General features: G+C 30.8%; 1 long non-coding RNA gene across 1 annotated transcript; it reads right to left on the bottom strand.

The window, feature by feature from the left end:
• Nucleotides 1-1,532: 1,532 nt before the first annotated feature.
• Nucleotides 1,533-16,568, bottom strand: LOC109161837. Its single transcript, XR_002050963.1, has 3 exons — nt 16,485-16,568; nt 11,195-11,200; nt 1,533-1,543 (listed from the first exon to the last, which is right to left on the bottom strand). It is a non-coding gene; the product is annotated as an uncharacterized LOC109161837 (long non-coding RNA).
• Nucleotides 16,569-17,614: the final 1,046 nt, after the last annotated feature.

Raw genomic sequence — 17,614 nt, 5'->3', positions numbered from 1 at the left:
TTCATTTTTATTTTTTTATCAATATAGATTATTATATTATTTTTGGTAACAATTTTCTCCGTAGGAAACTTCTTATTACAACTAAAATTTTCTACAAATTTCATTTTATAATGGTATTTAAACATTCTTTTAAAATGGATTAATGAGATAAGAGTGTGCAAAGTGGTAATAAGTGCATTTTATTTTTATTTTTGGTGGAAGGGGGGACCCTACGGGTCCCAAAGGTTAACGAAGCCTACTAGAAGCAATGTTATGAGCGTCACGAACCAGCAAGCCCATTAGGCCGTGCGGGGGACGATCCAGTATGATTGTGCCCCAAGTACTTGACTATCCCAGATTAGCTAAGTAGTTTGCACATTAATTGCCTTCTCGAAACACGTGGATGATCTTGAACACTTGAAACTGTTCTATGAGGTGCTTGCAATCAGAGATTAAAGTGTTCGTTTCGGGGTAGTAAGTGTGTTTTATGTGTAAGAGGTTAAATGTTCAAATGTCGATATGAGCGTGCATATGTGTATTTATTTTGACATAATAATGTACTCCCGGCATCTGTCCAATTTTATTTGTCGTACTTATTATTCATTGGTCAAACTAATTATTTCTTGTTTGCTTATTTCTGTTAGTATTTTCTTATAATTTTTAATTTTAATTTTTTGTGTTAATAGTACTTTTAATATAGTTTATAACTATATAAATTTTACACACTAAATCTAAGTTTAATATTATGAAAAATTAAATTGTAATTAAGTAACTTCAGTCAAGCCTTGTTTAAAACCTGATATATAAAATGGAACATATGGAGTATATGAGTTGGCATGTAAATATGATGATGTGACATAGATGATGTCATCACCACATCAACTATAAGTACAATGACTAAATTAAATAGAACTAAGGTGGAAGGACTAAATTGAACAAAATATTATAGTACATTGATCTCATAGATACTTTGACTGAAATCTTCACTTTGCATCCCAAATATATATATATATATATATATATATATATATATATATATATATATATATATATATATATATATATATAGAAGAGCGCTCATATGCGGCGGGATCTTACGGTGCGGCGGTGCGGTCAAATTCCAGAATACACCAACAGTGTTAACAATATGCACCAACAATGTAATAAAAACACACCCCAATGAAATGTAATAAAACATCACAAAATACACCACAGACTCAAAAAAACACACCATATAACTCACCACCCCCAATGGTGTATTTTCGAACAGTGTATGGTGTTTTTACTCACACCTAATGGTGTGTGTTTGGTAATGCAGGGCTCTGTTTACTCTGTTTTGTGTGGTGTATTTCCTAACGTTGATGGTGCATATTTGGTGAACTATTGGTGTTGCCGCACCGTAAGACACTGCCGCACCTGAACCCGCCTATATATATATATATATATATATATATATATATATATATATATATATATATTGGGTGTATTTTAATTGTAAATGTTAGCCGTTGGTAAACACTCTTATTAATGTGCAACATGTTAAAAAAGTTTGAATCAAACTTTTCTCCAAGAATCAAACTTTGCTTATGCAACTCAGGGTGAATGCGGATCACTTTTATTGTAGTGTGAATATAGAAAGTTATATGCAAAAAAAGTAAATGAGTTATTTCACTTTAAATTCTTGAAAAAAATATTTTATTTTTAGTTCAAATTATCTTAAGTTTATGATTAAAATCTCAGTGGCTTGACAAAAGATATATTAAAGTGGAGTCCAATTTTTTAAGTCAAGGATAGTGAGAAGTGGAATATTTACAATCATGCATATTCGAGGAACTAAAAGCAAACTACTTTTATAATTATTTTTAGCTTTATAGATTGTTTAAATTTATTCTTGAAATTAAAAGTTATATTGTTTATAATTATTTCATATAATGAAGAATCATTCATAATGATTATTATGTATTTGTCCTCTGATCTTTAGTTGAAAAACAAGTTCCTCATTCCTAATAATTTAAACATTGGACACATTTGTTTTTTTAATTTTTTTATTTATTTATTTAGGGGTATTAATGCTATCTAGTTAAAATAAAATAGTGAAAGAAGAATATAAATGAATAAAATATGGGAGTAATTGCAAAGAGCAAATATCATTTCTAATAGAATGTCAGAATATTACAATTACTTTTGACCTATATATACATGACAACCAACAAATATAACTGTCAACCACTCAATTATCAACTAGTTTGGGGTCTTTTAGGTATATAATCACACCTTTTAATAGTTACTATACGGCTAAGTCCTCACCAGACTGAGTTTTTGAGGAACTTGGATTGACTTCTTCAAATAGACCAATTAATGATCTCTCATGATCAATTGTTATATGTAAAGAATTATATAGTAGAATACACATAAATTCCTAACATAATACATTTATTTTTTATTGCCTTGTAGACACAGAAAATTTGAAGCCGACAAGTGGACCGATTAAATCATTATCGAGCCCAATTTTAGGGTTGATCATTAGTCCAAGTAAATTTGATTTGGGCTATTGAATTAATTAATTAATTGGTCCAAGCCCATTTCATAATTGAATTATAATTATAATTATAATTTAAATATAATATAATTTTATTATATTTGAATTAGATAATTATAATTTAATTTGAATTTGAATTAGATGATAGAATAATGAACCTAGACTTGATTTTGGCAAGGTTCATTTTAGTAGATAATTAATTAATTTAATTAAATAAATATTAGTGGAGTTTGTTGAGGGATTTTAGTTACAAACTTCACTATAAATAGAGCCTCAATTCCATTCTTCAAATCACACCTTAAATACATTGAGAACAACTTGAAGACTTGAGAGCTTGAAGACATTGAAGAACGCTTGACAACTTGAAGGCTTGAAGATTTGAGAGCTCTTTTGAAGGCATTTGAAGATCTGGAAGAATTAAAGGCATTGAAGGCATTTTTTGCAGGTTTTAAAGATCTTGAAGCAACTTGAAGCCTTTTTATAGGTACTTTGAAGATCTTGGAGCCTTTTGAAGGCAACTTGAAGCCATTGCAGGAGCTTTAATTTGATGTTTTGTAGAGTTTATTGCTTCGGAGCTTGACGTTTGCTGTTGAAGATCACGCCGTTTGAATCCTGGAAGCTACGACGTTTAAATCCCGGAGGCTACGCTATTTGAATCCTGGAGGCACTTCAATAGATAACGGCATTGAAGAACGCTTGAAGACTTGAACGCATTTTTGTTGATTTTGCAGGCAATTTGAATCCATTGCAGGGCTGATTACTTCTAAATTCTTGACGCTCGTTGTTGGAAGTCACGCCACTTAGATCCCGGAAGCTACGCACTTAAATCCCGGAGGCACGGGCCACTTAAATCCCGGAGGCTACGCTATTTGAATCCCGGAGGCACTTCCATAGATAACGTCAGTGAAGAATCAGAGGACTAGACAGAGATTTTGTACCTGCATTGAATTATACACACGCTGTACACGGAATTTTGTGAATATATACAAAGTTTACTATTTTGTGTTTACATGCCTAAAGGTATCCCTCAAGCCGATATATAGCTAAAAGACTAATTCTCCGTCCCTACTGTCAGCACACTAAATGGTAGGGGACTAGGCAAATGATTTGCTCTATTCATCTAACATAATACATAATGACATAAACTCTTAACATAATACACATAAACTCTTAACATAATACACATGAACTCTTAACATAATCCACATAAACACACAAAAATAAAACTGTAACAAGATTGAACGGACGGAACGATGTCCGTCGCGCCGTCGCGTCAACTCCACCAATTTATAAAAACAATGTTGTTTTGGGTCAGCGCCTGGTGCAGATATAATTTGCCTCTCATGATGAGCTAGACTCATTAGCTCAATCACTTTGGACTATCAACTGTTACGAGCGAGGATATTATACCGTTGTTATTATTAATGAAATTCACTCTACATTTAATGAGAATTCAATCCAAGTTATTAGCAGATTCATCTCTTCAATCTCTTTATAAAGAAGAAACATATGATTTCTCATTAACTACCATGCCATTTATCTCACTGAAATTATAAGATGATCACATCACTTTTGACAAAAGCAGTCAAAAAAGAAAACCGCACAAGCATGCCATACTAATTAAAAAAAATAACTTATCACATGCATGTATCATTATCATATCATTCATTATTCTATAGTAATTGTTGGTTGTTCTCTTCATTCTTTACTTTGTAAACAGAAACAAAAAATTTTTGGAATAAAATCATATTCATTATTCACTGCAGTGTCATTCATAAAAAGTACATACAAATTAAATCTATTACATGCATCATTATTCAAAAAGAAAAAGAAACAAATTAAACATTGCAAGTAACATAATTTGTTGTGAATTCACCATGATTGGGTGCTGCGAAAAAAAAATGCATAATCCGAGTAGAATGTGTATGTGGTTCATTTAAAGTAAGATTACGGTCTTAGTGAACCTAGGATGTGATTGAGTGGAAAGGGACTCATTAATCCTTAATCAAAGATCAATGGTTCGATCTTTGGCTTTGGGTATGGAGCAACATTAAATCTCCAGGACAGCTGTTCCACCCAATAAAGGTGCATACAATTCAGCGAGAAGATTAGTTACTGTGTTCGACGGCTGGACTACACTAAAAAGTGATTACGGTCTTAGTTTTATAAATAGAAATTGGAATTGAACTATAAGTGCAATGGATTTTTTTTTTTTTTTTTGAATAAAGTTATATCACAATTTGATTCTAAATAAATTGTATTGGTAATCAAATTTATGACAAAAAAATTATAGAAGCCGGTCTAGTTCCTCTACAACAACAAACCACCCCAAGATTAGGCTCTTGCTACTAATATGTAAGCCCACAAAGATTATAGTAATGGGCTTGATATATAAGTTGATAACAAGAAGAGAAATGAGACAAAAATAATTGTCCGTATAAGTTAAATAAATTTGAATTCGATAATAGTAGGGATGGCAATTCAACCCGCCCCTGATGGGTAAAATCGATCCCCGCCCCGACGGGGGCGGGCTCGGGATTTCTTTCGGGGAACGGGGGCGGGGATGGGGGGAATTTCTCAATCCCCGTCGGGGACGGGGACAGGGACAGGGAATACATCCCCCGGCCCGACCCCGACCCCCGATCCCCGCCCCGTCCCCGAATCCCCGTTAACATTATAATATATAATATATGTATACAATTAACAATAAAACTTTAAAATTAAAAATAATTGACTTAAAAAAATGATAAAGTTGAGAAATAGCAGGAAAAAGTTGATATTAACATTTTTTTTTAGCAACACAACACGAAAAAAGGATAAAATGTTTTATTAACAAAAAAAAAAAAAGGATAAAGTTGAGAAATAGCAGGAAAAAAAATGATAAAGTTGATGTTAGCAACACTGTTTTTTTTTTTTTTTTTAATTTATTAACCTTCATTAATCTTGTAAAATGTTTCATACCAGTGTTTTATAATATACTGAGTGTGTGATATTATTTTGGATTTGGACTTTCTTTAAGGGGGATTCAAGGCACAATATGAATTTTTGATAATATTAATTTTTTTTAATAGACATAAATAAAAAATGGGGCGGGGATTCCCCGTCCCCGAAAAATCCCCGCAGGGACGGGGGACGGGGAATAATTCCCCATCCCCGCCGGGGAGCGGGGCGGGGACGGGGAATGGGGAGACATTTCCGGGACGGGGACGGGGAATGGGGAGACATTTCAGGGACGGGGACCCCATTCCCCGCTCCCGCCCTGCCCCGTTGCCATCCCTAGATAATACTAGGCAAATTATTGTGTGGATCAAAACAAAAGTGTATGAAAGGTACATTATACAAAAAAATGTATTATCAGTATTCAAATAATGTATTTTTTATTCATACAATATACATTATTAATACATTAAAAGTACATTATTTATGTAATGAATGTATATTATTTGATAAGATGGTCCACATAACTGTGTGGACCATAAGGATTGATAATACTGATAATATCAGTGAAAATAAGTGGCTTCCCACCTTGAAAAGATTATCAAATATCTTAATTCTTAGTCATTTACCATAAACAAGCAGCAACATTGTCTATGTCTGAAAGTATTCGATCTTCTTATAAACTCATTTACAATAATATATTTTTATTATTAATATAATGTCATAATTATGAAATAGTTAAACATATTATATTCTTGATAATTAAATAATAGATTTTAATAAACTTTGATTGACTTTCATAGAGTCGTTTAAAACTTTTTAAAACTTTATAAGACTCTATAAAAGTCTATATAAAAAACATCCATAGACTTTTATCAACTTTTTATTTTAAAAACTCTACAAAAGTCATTGAAATTCTAAATTGAATACATCCTTACAAACTTTCAATGATTTTGATTCTTATCATTTATATAATTTTCTTACAAAACATTTATAATATGTCATAAAATTTTCTTATTATATAGTTCTTCACCCACATCAACATTATTATTTATCTCCATAGTATGTAGGTTGAGACTTATATGCTAATTACTTATATATATTATTAATAAACATAAAAAAAATTATTTCATTAGAAATTTATAACAATATTGAATAATAAAATTATAATAAAAGAATTGATCAAATAAAATATTTAAAAATATAATTACAAGTTGCATTAAATAAAAAAAATAAAAATTTAATATTTATTATATATATATATATATATATATATATATATATATATATATATATATATATATATATATATATATATATATATATATATATATATATATATATATATATATATATATATATATAATTATACTTGATATATTGCTAGGCACCACGCAAAGAACTATTATTTGCAATAAGAGACTCCGAACAACAAGAAGGCGCTACTGTTTGCAACCCCAAATTGTTGTTGAGAACAATAGTTCGCTATTTGTAGTAACTTGTTAAAAATAGGAAAAATATATATTACGAATATAAACATAAAAAGAATAAAAATCAAAATATATAAGTATTTATATGAATATTATGAAACATATACTAAAATTTGATGATGAAAAATTTGCTTTATTCATGTATTTAGGGAGAATTAGAGAAAGTTAGGGATAAAAAATTCACTGAAAAAATAAAAATCAATATAAACAAGCAATAATGAAGTAAAAATAATATTATTTTCGAATTTTTAGAGGAAGATTGTAAAGTTTAGGAGAGAGAAAAAATTGGTAGAGTTTTAGGTATGAGGAAAATATGGGATAATGAAGAAAAAATTAATTTTATTAAATTTAAATAGGTTTATAAAGTTTAAATAGGGAGAAAAATAGAGTTTAAGTAGAGAGAGAAAATATTCAAAGTTGTTAGAAAGAAAATTTTGAAATCTTGGGGTTGATGGTTGGATTTCAATTATTTATATTTGAGAAGGAAAAGTCTACAAAAGTTAAAATTAAAAAGTCTACAAAAGTTCATAACTTTTTGAATACCACATGACTTTTAGGGGGCGTTTGGTTCAGGTTATATAACATAACCAAGGGAATGTAACATTCCAAAGTTCACATAACAGTGTTTGGTTCATATTATCTTAGGGAATGTAACATTCCCAAGGAATGTCACATTCCTTCCACATAGGATTTTGAAGGGAATGTGATTCCCTTCAAAATCTTAGGTAATGTAAGATAACCTTGGTTATGTTAGTTTATTATATATATATATATATATATATATATATATATATATATATATATATATATATATATATATATATATATATATATATATATATGTAATTATATATTTTTTAATTTTTATTATGTTATGTTAGCATATAAAATAATTTTGTTTCTCAAGTTCAAAATTTTAGAGTTAATATTTTAAAATCATGTAATTATATATGATACCGTTATCTTATTTATTTATTTTAATTTTTAAATTTATTAAAATATATGAAAATATGTTAAGGATATTATAGTGTGTATAAAAGATAACCCTAAACCAAACATGATTATATTACATACCCCAATTTTAACCAAACACAAGAATCTAACATTCCCGGTAATCTAACATTCCCAGCAATCTAACATTCCCTAAGGTAATCTGACATTCCGTGAACCAAACGGCCCCTTAAAGACTCTATAAAAGTCTTAATCAAATACCACACGACTTTTAAAAACTCTTTAAAAATCTTGATTGAATACCGCGTGACTTTTAAAGACTTTCTAAAAGTTTGAATTGAATACCCCCAAACTTTTAAAGTTCATAAAAGTCTTTAAAACTCTATGAAAGTCATGATTGAATACACCCCCTAAGAGCATCCACATTAGTTGGGAAGAATGTGGAGATAATGTAAGAGTGATTAGGAAAGAGAAGGTGGGAGGGGAGAGAAAAAATAAATAAAATAAAACAAAACAGAATAAAAAAAATTAAAAATAAAAAATAAAAAAAGTTATGTCAGGCGCGCCACCTGGCGCGTGCACTGCACGCGCCAGGTTTTGGCCCTGCTGTGCGCGAAACGCGCACAGCATTTCTTCCTTTCACTTTTTCTTTTTCTTTATTTTCTGACATTATTTTGTAATTTGCAGGATGATTATTTCATCTAATAACTCCATCCCACACTAGTGAATAACTCAATCCAAGTTATTTCTTCTGAAATAACTCCACAATCTCCCCTTAGTGTGGATGCTCTAAGTTAAATAATTGTTTGCACTCATTTTAATAATTTTACGAAGTGATACAGTTAAAGTTAATTAAATAAACTTAAATTTTACTGATAAAATGAACTCCCAATATCCTCAATTTCTCACAAAGTCACACTCGAAACTTGTACGTAGACTCTAGAATGAAAAACTTTCTTTGTATTCAATATGATAGATATAAGTGATGAATATAAATATATTCATTTATTTTAATACTATTTACTCCGTTACAATACATTATCTGTTCATAACTATTTTCTCAACTTACTAAAATACAAAGAGTCAATACTCACAACCTCCCACAAGGTCACTGGCTGTAAATATATTCATTATTCATTGTGAAGTTAGTTTGTTGACACTTAATTTAGTTCTTGCCAACTCAAGCTCTGTTTCGCACGTCTAGCTAAAAAGCTAGTTGAAAAGTTAGTATCTAATAAGCTAACTAATTGAAATTAAAGTGTTTGATAAAATTAATTGTTGAATTAGCTAATAAGAGTAAAAAAAAAAAAAAGTATAAAATTATAAATTAAGATATTAAGATTTTGATATGCTACTTGAGGTAGTGTTTAAAAATAAGTTATTATTTTAAGCTCTTCGTGCTTTACCAAACAAAGTTTATAGCTTATTTGTAGTTTAAAATAAGTTCTACCAAACAGAGTCTCAATCAATTCAATGCAAATCTTTGATTAACTCTAGAATTTTAAAATTCTAGAAAAAAAAATACTAAGGGTGCGTTTGGTTCAAACATTGAAATTAATTAAAATAGTAACGCGAATCAAATATTTGGTAATGATAATAGGTTTGGGTAGAAAGAGTCACTTTGTTAGTAATAAATAGGAATTGGAATAACACTCTCACCGCCAAGTAGCTTGTAGCTCAATGACACTTTTGTGGGTCAAAGTACCTATGAGATCCCTATATTATAGTGTTTTGTTCAATTTAGTCCTTGTAATTTAAAAAGTGGTCCAATTAAGGACTATAGTTAACGGTGTTAATATTACTGTTAACTTAGTTTATATGGCGCTGAGATCATCACTACCACATCATGATATTTATATTCCAACTCATATTATTTTATAAATATTTAAAACTAATTATTTTTACAACCAATATATTACATTAATGTCAAAAATAAATAATTACAAGCATGATGACATCAAGTGTTCAAATCTTATTCGGAGCATGGTTGTAATTATTTATTTTAGATATATTAATGTAATATATTAGTGGTAAAAATAATTAATTTTAAATATTTATAAAGTAATATATGAGTTGGAATATAAATATAATGATTTGACTGTGTGATTTCAGTACCATGTAAACTAAGTTAGCTGTAATATTAATACCGTTAACTATTATCTTACTTGCATCACTTTATAAAGTATAGGGACTAAATTGAACAAAATAAAAATATAAAAGCTAAATTGAACAAAACACTATAATACAAGAATCTCATAGGTACTTTGACCCACTTTTGTGATACTCTCAAATGGGAGGTCACAGGTTCGAACCTGGATTAAGGAAAATAAAAAAAAAAAAAAAAAAAAAAAAAAAAAAAAAAAAAAAAAAAAAAAAAAAAAAAACTCTCACCCTGCATGGCAGTCCAGTATATAGCGGTATTATAATTTTTTATTAACACATGTTAAACAGAAAATTATTTGCAAGCACATGGAGTTTAAAGTCTAATTAGGATAATAATTTTGTATTGTCACTTAACGAACTTGTGCTAATTAATTTATAAAATGCATAGAAGAAATATCAGTTTACATAATATGCGATCCTTTTTTAATTGAAAAATAACATTTAAAAAAATGATTTGTCACTTTCTCCACGCAATGTAACAACGACACCACGTATAACGACAATAAGCAAAATTTAATATTGAAAATAAACAAGTCGGTCCATGGATTGTATTATTAGATATCACCACGAAGTCTTCTACAACTATTGTTAGAGAAAAAATAATAATAATAATTGTTGCCGGAATGTAAGACTTAAGCTGAGCTTACGATGAATTAATCACATGTCGTAATTTGATATAATTCTCAAGAAATCAAATGAAAAATGGGCCTTATCTCATGTTGCAACCTATTCTTCAAGATTGTTGTGCTATTATTGTGGCCATCCAAACTAGTTTTTAAAGTATTTTTGGTGGTTGACATCATTTTTCAATTGCAGAATTAGATACTCCCAAATTATAATAATAGTTGTCTACCAAGGAAAGAAATCATAATAAGTGGAAGAAATTTAACCTAGATAAATGAAAAGTCAAAACAATTATAAGAATCTATATAAGAAATCAAAGGCAGAGAGTCGTTATAACTCATAAGGTTGTAGACCCAAAGGGGTAGAAACTATGAATGACAGTATCTAATTTACACATTTAATTTATTAGCTTTTGAAGACGTGAACAATAGAATATATCTAGTATCTAGTCTCTATAAAGCATAATATTTATAAGTTCAAAAATATTAAAGAAATATGCCTCATTCGTTACTTTTTTCTCGTAACGGTTGAATCCTGACAAGGAAATTCATATTTTAACTTGAATCTAATGAATGAAGCAACATGAATTTTTGAGTTCTCTTTGGCTACAAAAGTAGTTAAAAATCAATATATATGACTACAAGTTATATATCTATAAGTTATATAACATTATTTTGATCAAGTTATGTGATTATCTTAATAATTTTAGACTAATACATACTATGGGAGTGTTTAGTGTGTAAATGGTTGTTAGCTGAAAGCTGATAGATGATTAAGTTAGATGATTAGGTAATTAGTTAGTTTGACCAACTAATAGTATTAACTAGTTGTAAAGAAAAGTGTTTGGTAAATTAAATTTTTACTTTTAAGTGATTGAATTGTATGTAAAATGACATATAATGGCATAAGCACATTGTTAATTTCTTAACTCTTAAATTACTTTTATAATTTTTTTTTTATTTATTTACTATTATTATTGTTGTTGTTATTGTTATTATTATTGTTGTTGTTGTTATTGGTATTGTTGTTGTTGTTGTTGTGGTTGTTATTGTTGTTTTTGTTGTTTCAAGGATGAATGAAATAAAAACATTATTATAGTTGTTAGTTGTTACGGAAATAGAAAGAAAAAGGGGCAAAGTAGATGGACAACAAAAAGAGATATATAAATGTTAGGGATGCCAATGATAAAATTGTTATTTCATAATTAAGGCCAATCAACTAACTAAAAAGAATTAATTTCACTTTTGGTCCCACGACTTTTGATGTTCTATCACTTTTGGTGCACAACTTTAAATTTTTTTAATTTTGGTGTCTAACTTTGTTATTTTTATCAATTTTGGTCCTTTCGGCCAAATTGACAGTGAAATGTTGTTGGATTTTATATTGTTAGGGGTAAAATCGTCATCCCAAGGAAACATCTTCAATATCTAAACAAAATCACCGTAAAATCATATCTATAGGTGTTTGATGATGAGAATAATGGGGAAGATGGGCAGAAACCAGACAGATCTATGGGATTTATAGTTTCGACCATTGGCAAACTCTTCTTTTCCTCTTAATATGATTTTTCTTTTGTTTAAATATTGAAGATCTTTCCATGGGATGACGATTTTGCCCCTAAAATATAAAATCTGAAAATATTTTACCGTCAATTTGGCTAGAAGGACCTAAACTGATAAAAATAACAAAGTTAGGCACCAAAATTGAAAAAATTTAAAGTTGTGCACCAAAAGTGATAAGAACTTAAAAGTCGTGGGACCAAAAGTGAAATTAATTCAACTAAAAACACTACTGTTCTTAGTTTTTCGGATTTTGGTTTATTGCCTCAACACATTAATGCAATAAATCATTTTATGAATTACAATTTATTTCCTCCCTAATTCATTCCTTTCAACCAAACACCTTGTTGGTAATTTATTGACCGGTCAAACCAACCAACTTTGACTTATCAGTCATTTACAAAACACCGCCTATATCATATTTGAGACAATGTTAAAGATAATGTGAGTCCATTATCTTAAGTATTCTTACATTATTTTTAATATTCTAACTTTCCCTTGATCAATTACCCCTTATACATACATACCAAAAAAAAAAAAAAAAAAAAAAAAAAAGTTCAAATGAGCCACTGAACGTAACCTGAAAATGCAATTAGACTACTGAACCAAAAAAAAAAAAAAAAAAAAAAAACAATTAGGCCACTGAACACTCGAAATGTATGCAATTTCACCTGATAGTAGGTTAACATCAATTTTAGCAGGTTACTTGCTTACATGGCAGCTGAGTTGGCATTTTTAATAAATTTTAATAATAATTAAAAAAAAAAACGACGGGGTGGCCGCCAACCTCCCCCTTCTACCTTCGTCTCCGCGCCTGAGACGAAGGAGGGGCAGGCCACCCCTCGTTTCATTTATTTATTTATTTTCTTTTCAAATTTTTAAAATTTTTTATTAAAAATTATTAAAAAGTCAACTCAGCTGTCACGTAAGTAGGTAACCTGCTAAAATTGATGATAACCTGCTATCCGGTGAAATTGCATACATTTGGAGAGTTCAGTGGCCTAATTGCACGTTTTTAGAGTGTTGAGTGACCTAATTGCATTTTTTTTGTTCACTGGCCTGATTACATTTTCAGGTTGCGTTCAATGGTCAATTTGAACCTTATTGACAATAACAACAATAATAAATATTAAGCACACTTAAATAAATTATGCAACATAATTCAAAATAAAACACTAATTAAACATGTTAATGTTACATCATCATAATTCCAACTAAAAAACACATAAGGCAGTTTTACATCTCGTAATCTCACATTCTCTTAAAAAATGTAATGCTATTATTTAAAGATAATTTCACATTCTAAAGACTGTCTTGTACTCTTGTAATACTAACAAGAATCATGGTACCAAAACTAATAATATTTGTCACACAATTGATTATATATATACCGTAAACTCGTTACTCACGATCTGACGAAACCAAATTATCTATCACTATTAATCCTGTTTGCATATAGACTAGATGTATAAATTCGAGTTCATGGCAAATTATGATGTGGAACCGTGTTCACCTTGCAAGGTGGACACGGTTCATAATTACGAATATATAATTCAAAAATTATGAACATATAATTCTATATTTTACACGGAGTATGTAATAATCCGTAAACTCCAATTCTCTCGTACGTTAGTTAAGTCACTTATTGCAACAAATATTGACCAATCAATTGGATTTAAATCATATTACTCCTTCCAGATACGTACCACACTATATCACAATGCCTTTGATTGATAAATAAGCAAAAAACTTTAAAAGTTTTGATCGGATTGACTTGGTCGAATTGTTCAAAGGGAAAATGGCACTTTCCCCCCCGAGTTATATACCTATAGTATTTTTTCCCCCTAAATTATTGAAGTGGCTGTTTTTTCCTCTGAAATGTTAAATGGACATATTTACCCTTAAACTAAATATTTAATTTATTTTTTTTCCAACAAATTATGACCATAATTTAGTTCAAACTAAACAAACACTATAGCAACCAAACCGAAATATTCCAATTACAATTTAGAATCGAAATTTGATATTTAGAGTTTATTAAAATCGTGAACCGGAACGGACGGTTCATGTTCCGAACTGAAAAAATAAAATACATTTATTGTTGAATTTAGACTATTGTAAAATAAAAAATAAAATTTTAAAATAAAGACGGTTCAAAATCGCGAATCAGATTCGGAACCGCCGGTTCACGGTTCAAGATTCAATTTTTTTGATACATAATTTTAATAAATTGACATTTAAATATTGGGTTCTAGATCTGAATTATAATCGTAAACTATTAATTCGATTGCTTTAGTATGCGGTTCAATTCAAACCGAACCGTGGTCATCCCTACGTATACGTAATAATTTGTTGGAGTAATAAAATAAATAAAATGTTTACTTTAAGGGTATAAATGTCAATTTAATATATCATGGGGAAAAGACACCACTTTTAGAATAATTGAGGGGGAAAAAATGCTATAAGTATATAACTCAGGGGTAAAAAGTGTCATTTTCTCTTGTTCAAATAAATGTTTATTGTGATTAAAATTAATTGTGAAATAAAGACGTTTGCAAAATCCAAAAAGAAAACACCAAGACTCGAGTAACATCACAAAACCTAGATTACGTTTCCCTTGGGAAAAAATCGAAATAAAATCACTCCGTAATTAAGTAGTACAACGTCAAAATCAAACGTACCTCCTAGTAAATGCGGCATAATTAATCATCAAATCAAATCCTTAATTTAAAATTCAAAAGAAAAATAGCAGTTAAAGATCTTTTAAATCAAACGGTAAAAATCATATCGTTTCGGAAAATCCATTCACACTGCCACCCACCATATCTTCGGAAAAGACCATTATCCCCCCGAATCTTTTTCTACTCATAGCGTATTGACTGGAGGGCATAGTTGGCATTAGAAAACAGTAGTTGAAACGTCAAAGTCAAACCTGAGAAAAATCACACCCGAACAAAGGGATAAATAAAAATACGAAAACATAGTATACCGCATATATATTACAGGGCGGCTCTGCCCATTTCTTCATCTCACTTCATCTCTTTCCTTCCTCTTTCCTCTTTCTCTCTCTATATATGTGTCTATATATATATATAAATAATACATTTTCCAAGTTGCTGAAAAGCCTTGAGTTTCTTTCTGTGTTTTGAGAGAGAAATAGTGATTTGTGTTGCAGAAGTGGAGATGGAAGTGATGATAACATCGCCGGCGCCGGAGTTTAATTTCGACAGTGCGTGTACTACGCCTTATATGAGTGCGCCTTCGAGTCCACAGCGTTTTGGGAACTTCTTTTATAGCGCCCCCGCCAGCCCCACCAGGGTTTCCGCCCTGGCCTCCGGTGGAGTTCCGTTTGATTGGGAAGAGGAGCCCGGAATTGCGAAGCCCAAAGAGGACAGCGATGATGATTATGACGAGTTCGCTTTTGATTTTAGTGGGCAGTTGGAAAAATCCTCTTTTTCTGCGGCGGATGAGCTGTTCGACGGCGGCAAGATTAAGCCGTTGAAGCCGCCGCCGAGGTTGCAGTACGAGGGGAAACCGCCGGACTCTCCGCGATCGCCGAAGCAAAGGATTAAGGAGGCATTATCGCCGCGCCACCGGAGGAAGGAGTTTGACCCGTTCTCCGCCGCACTTGAACAGAGCCGGAAGGACGACAACGATTCATCAAATCAACGGCGAGGAAGAGAGAGAAACACTGATCCGACGGCCGCCCGTTCCAACTCCCGGCACAAAGGAACAAGATCTCTCTCCCCTTTCCGCATATCCGATTTGTTACTGGATCGCGACGAAACCAGTCAAGAAAACACGTGTTCTTCTTCTTCTTCATCGTCGTCGTCGTCGGCGGCGGTGTCTTCCTTCATTTCCATGTGGTACCGGAAATGGAAGCTGAAAGATCTTTTACTATTCCGAAGCGCGTCGGAGGGGCGAGCGAGCAGTAAAGAGCTGATGAACAAATACGCAATGCTGAAAAAGAGCCATCATCAAGACGACGTGAAGAATTCGAGTTTCCGGTCGACGGAAAGCGCGGGATCGACGTCGAGGAGAAGAGGGCCAGTCTCAGCTCACGAGCTGCACTACACGGTGAACCGGGCGGCGTCGGAGGAGATGAAACGGAAGACTTTCTTGCCGTACAAACAGGGACTATTGGGCTGCCTGGGATTCCATCCGCCGGTGCCGGAAATTTCTAAAGGCCTCGCTTCCATGTCTATGCCCCGTAGCCGTCAGCAATGAAACGATCTCTCAAACCTTTTTTTTTTTTTTTTGGGTGTTTTACGTGCACTTTGATTCCAAAATTTCTTTGGTATTGTTCGTACAAATCACATAGAAATAGTTAAATGATTATTATTATTATTATTATTGAAAAAGTCGTATGGGTTTTAAATGTTTCACATTTAATCCTATGTACGCAGCCGGCAGGCTGGTCGGGTTCATATTTATATTCTTTGAATAAAGATCCATATATCTATAAACTTTATACGTCCACTTCTGTGGCATTTTATTATAAACCTACCATTATTAATGATTAGTATGAAGTCTTCTTCTTCCAAATATTCTCTACTGAATTATTGAGCTAGTTTATGCGAGCTAGTATGAAGTATTAAGATTTGCAATGAACGTGTCTTTTGAAAATGAAAAAATAAATTGCAATATAAACAAGTTATTATTAATACAATTATAAAATTATGAACTATATAGGTCAAATCCAAATTAGTTTTGTAATAGTATCATTAGTATAATTAAATATTAAATTATATAATAATAATAATAATATACTTTTTTCCTTAATCAATTAGAATATGTTAGTTACATTAGTCCGGTGTAAAAAATGGAGCACATGAAAAATTACACTTTCAAGAAAAATATTACGGAGTATTTCTACTTTCGAAGTATATATTTTTATCACATATATTATACTGATTGGTCAAAAATATATATACTAAAAAACTAAAAATACTTATAATAGAGAATTAATGTTTAATTCACTTTTTAAAAACTAATATTGTATTAGTAACACTGGAGCTTTTTATACAACTAAAAGTTAATATAATATCAGTCTGCTAAGATTGAAATCAAATGAGAATTACTCCCTTTTTTTTTTTTTTTGGGTGAGGAGAATTACTCCCATTGAGAATGTGATAACTAATCTCATTTGTCCAACTAAGATGGGTAATGATTAAAAATTCTTTTAAAGAAAAAGTGGTGACATTTTTATAATTAAAATTGTGTTGTGTAGTTAAGAATACTTGACTGTGCATTTGAAAAATAATTAATAGTGAATCGGAAATTAAACAAGTTTTAGAATGCACGATAATTTATTCACAAACGTACAATCAAGCATTATAAGGTGCGCAATCATAATTATAAAAATGTTCTCG

This window comes from Ipomoea nil, unplaced genomic scaffold, assembly GCF_001879475.1.
Source record: "Ipomoea nil cultivar Tokyo-kokei standard unplaced genomic scaffold, Asagao_1.1 scaffold2926, whole genome shotgun sequence".
Taxonomy (NCBI): Eukaryota; Viridiplantae; Streptophyta; class Magnoliopsida; order Solanales; family Convolvulaceae; genus Ipomoea; species Ipomoea nil.
This window is presented reverse-complemented; position numbering and strand designations above follow the sequence as displayed.